Source organism: Palaemon carinicauda, chromosome 12 (genome assembly GCF_036898095.1).
Source record: "Palaemon carinicauda isolate YSFRI2023 chromosome 12, ASM3689809v2, whole genome shotgun sequence".
Classification (NCBI taxonomy): Eukaryota; Metazoa; Arthropoda; class Malacostraca; order Decapoda; family Palaemonidae; genus Palaemon; species Palaemon carinicauda.
In genome coordinates, this window is record NC_090736.1 from 39,137,700 (window position 1) to 39,142,699 (window position 5,000).

The window sequence follows — 5,000 nt, forward strand, 5'->3', positions numbered from 1 at the left end:
AAGAGACTGAAAATAAAATCGTTTCGAAAACGACTTTATAAGCCAAGAGACAGACTGAAACAGAGAATATATTCTTACTCTAATCCAGTCATAATTCCTAATCAGAAGATAACTATGAATCACACACACGCACAGTGTTTATACATACATACATACATAAATATATATATATATATATATATATACATATATATATTTACATATATATATATATATATATATTTATATATACATATATACATGGGTATATATAGTATATATATATATATATATGTATATATATGTATATATATATATACATATATATATATATATATATATATGTATATATATAATATATATATATATATATATATGTATATATGTGTATATATATATATATATATATATAAATATATATATATATATATATATACATACATATATATATATATATATAAACACAATTCACAATCACGCACACACACACACACACATATATATATATATATATATATTCAAATAAGCCCGAGGTCGTTAAGAGAATCAAGACATTAATATATCAAAAATAAATATGGCTTATTTGAATATGAAAAACACGTAAAAATGTGCAAAATCTATCATATATATATATATATATATATATACATACATATATATATGTATATATATATATACATATATACTTATATATATATATAATATATATATATATATATATAAACAATTTACAGTTACGCACACATACACACACACACACATATATATATATATATATATGTATATATATATATATATGCATGCATATATATATATATATATATATGCATGCATATATATATATATATATATATGTGTGTGTGTGTGTGTGTAGCAGGTGTTTAATTATTCAAACATTTAGTCAGTAGGCATAATGAACCTACTGAATCACACTTTATCATTTCCAGAGGACTTGCCACAAGAATTTCCTTTGGAATGGGTACAGAAAATAGGAGTCTGGTAAAGTCCAAGAAGCTGAACAGCTAATCTGAAAGAGACCGAGAAGTAAAAGTCAGAGAGCAATACAGCTTTGGCCGACGGGACACTCGCTAGCTGTATTTGCCTTTAACGTCGTTACAGTTCGTGGATCAAGGCAAACTATAAGCTGTAGGCATCACTAAGATGTACAATAAGCACTACCTAATGTCAAAAATACCACTTAACTTTATCCAAGCTTCAACGCCAAATCTTTGCAGCAGAAAATCCATTCTGTACATTGGGCAAAAATGTCATGACTTTTTCAATTTCAATTAAGGAAAACTGCTTGATAACTAAAGCTGTTTGCAATAACAAGGGATCTTATAGAGATTTGACTTTGAGATATAATAAGGAAATTAACAAATAATAAAATAAAAAAATAACAATCTGATATCGAAATCCTGTTATTTTCATACTAATTAGACATTTGGTGACTTCAGTACTACTTTTTCAATGTAATGTTTCAAAGAATATTAATCAAAACTGTACTTTAAATAGAACAAGATAACAAACGTAAAAATGGACTGTGTAAGAAAAGAAGACATGTAACAACGCCAGAGAATGGTAATAATATTGAAACCTTATAGCATCTTGTTCTTCTAACTAGGGTTGTAGCTTAGCTTAGCCAATAATAATAATAATAATAATAATAATAATAATAATAATAATAATAATAATAATAATAATAATAATAATAATAATAATAATAATAATATCTAAATTAACAAGAACTTTAAAGAAAAATAAAATATCTTTGGGTTTATCCGCCATAGTAATTGTACTTGTCAATCAATGCGAATTCAGACCTGAGGCCAACATTTGATATGGGTCATATGCAGGCCCCAGATGACGATAACTTGTTTAAGCAACCTAAAAGAAATACTCGTTGCGTTATCAGCAAACTCTAACTAAATACACATAACCAGCAATTTAGCGTGGACCCAATGCTGTAATTGCATAGCCTAAACGGTCCGAAATCACTGAATTCTAAATTGATAAATGAAAATGTCTTTCACATGCACGCATTCTATGTAGCCGTTTCAGTATGCATTTATCTTTGTTTAGTTCAACATTTTTTTTTTTTTTTTTTGTCTGAGAGATGTGGTAATCTACGATTGTTGTTGATTTTTCATTGTCTCAGATATTGATCGTCACGTCAACATTTCATAATTCATTGGTTAAAATCATCAGTCAGCAAAATAGATTCAATTGAATATATGGATATGAGTCGTGGTATGACAATGAAACAATATCCAACAGATTTTGTAGATTTAAGAAAAAAGCCCTCAGAAGAATATTTTGAGTTAAATGGCAACACAGGACTAGAAATTAAACTATAAGAGTGATTACTCGAGTGCCATATGTGGATGGAATCATGGTGAGGCTACAGAAGGCACTAGAATAGTTGGAAAACAAAGGCCTACATGGCTGAGGATTTTGAAGCTTGAAGTAGATGATGAATGGAGAAGTACTGATTTAGAAGCTCAATATAGAGACGACTGGCAAAATTTAACCTAGGCTCTTTGTGTCAATAAGCGTATGAGGAGATGATGATGATGCTGATAAAAAATTTGGAGTGAAGAAACAAAACCTTTATGAAGGTTAGCAATGTGGTTTGATCAGAAGACTCTTAACCACTGGTAAAAAAGCTATTAACTTATGAAAATATTCCTTTCTGGTCGCATTCATTAGTTTCTTATAATTTAGAAACGGCATTTGTATGCAGCTATCTTAAGCCTAACAGGGTTGCAAACGGGTTACATCGACAAATAGAGAGAGTGATAAAATTTATGATACTTGTTTCACTCCAGTGGGACGAGGGCTACCTTGTCAAGATCCGCTAATATCTGATATCTTCTCTCTCTCTCTCTCTCTCTCTCTCTCTCTCTCTCTCTCTCAACATTGAAACTCAACCAAATTCTAAATTTACTACTTAGGTCAATCTGAGAATACAAGATTTTGACGAATACATCCATACCCCCCCCCCCTCTCTCTCTCTCTCTCTGTCTCTCTCTCTCTCTCTCTCTCTCTGATCCGTTTGTCGACTTTCGACAGTAAAACCCAACCAAATTCCAAATTTACTACTAAGGTCAATCTGAGAATACAAGATTTTGACGAGTCCATCCACACCTTTACTTCTCTCTCTCTCTCTCTCTCTCTCTCTCTCTCTCTCTCTCTCTCTCAAAAGTGAAACTTAACCAAATTCCAAATAACTAGTGAAGTCGATCTATATAAGATTTTGATGAGTCCTTACCTTTACTTCTTTGCAATAAAAAAGCAAGGGTCTTTAATGTGAGTTGAACAAGCTGTTACATATAAGAAAGAGCCGGAAGAAGAGAGAGGCCACATTAAAGGTTTAAAGGCCGTTCATGAGTGGCAGAGGCAAGGGACAGTGACATTGCCCTAGCAAGCAGAACAGTGCCCTAAAGAATGACCATATATTATATGATTAGCGCTCAAACCCCTCTCCACCCAAGCTAGGACCAGGCAGGGCCAGGCAATGGCTGCTGTTGACTCACCGGTTAGACTTATAGGCTTTCACAAGCCCCCCAATCTTAGCCCACAAGGATGGTAAGGTTGCAGACACTAATGGAACTAACGAGTCCGAGCGGGACTCGAGTCCGCGACTGGCTAACACCAGGCAGAGACGTTACCAATCAGGCCACCACAACCGATATACATTAGCTAAGGATTACTACACATCAAACAGTTTTTATCATAATCATGTAATGTTCTTATCGCAAATTAGTTTTCAAGGGATATATAGTAACATAGAAAAGGCAACAAAATATTTATAAGTTCAAAAGTATTAAAACAAATATGCAGTGGTGACAAATCTACAGGAGATATAATTAATAAAGTGGAGATTATATTAGTATAAATACAAATAGAATTGCTAACCATAATAACAGTGGCACTAATGGTGATGACCATAACGAAAACAAGACCAGAGAAGAATCAGTCTCACGTTTTATCATTTGTTCTATTCAACAAAATAACCACAGGGAAACTTTCTTGTTTTACCATTGTTTCGTATTTCAGAAAAATTACAACATTCGAGAAATCGTCTTTGGTCTCATCATTGGCCGAAATTATAGTAAATTAACGAAAGGTAATTTTATGATTTTCTGACAATTTCATCACTATTCAGTCTTTTTGTATAGTTAACAACCTTTGAGAATCATCTCCAGACCATCATTCGTAGTCATTTTAATACTTAGAGTACTGTGCTTGAGAACTCGTACGCAATTGCAAAAGTCTATGCTTTCAATAATTCTTTACTGAATATTTCACCAAAATGAAAACATTTTAAATTCATCCCTATTCTCGTGCATCGTCAACAAAGCCATTGAGAATTCATCATCCGTTTCGTCCCTCGTTGGCATTTTCTTACAGAGGCAGTAGCTTTCACAAACAAGCAAACAATGTCACGAAGGGGGAATGAGGGATACAAGACAAACAATGTCCGTTGGAGAGGGAATGGAGGAAATGAGACGGAATGATGGAAAACGATTACTGTTTAGACAGAGCGAACAACCACCAACTCCTTCCCGGGATCTATTGTCTGCCGAGAGGGGAATGTCACCTCAACTGAAACTCAAGTTGCGTCCTGGCTTTAGACGACTCTTTATTGACTAACACAGCTTTCATTACTCAGCTGTCAGTATCATATCAGGTATTTATTCATGGGCCCGCTCTGTTCTATTGTTGCCACCCCGAATTGTCTGCCGATATCTTTGAAATGAAGCTTGTTGCTGAAGGGGATGGTTCCTGTCTTGGGTCCCCGTTCGGAAATGAAGAATTTTAAAGATGGAAAATATTCTTGAAATTGTTATTTACATCTTTGGTAAGTTATATTAAAAAAAAAAATAAAATAAAATAAAAAATAAACTTTCCATTCTTTTACATAACACGACGAAGAAAATTTTATCATGAATGGGAAACGTTGTTAGAAAATAGAAATGTTAATCTCCCTTATCGTTTATGCATTAATTTAAGCAATT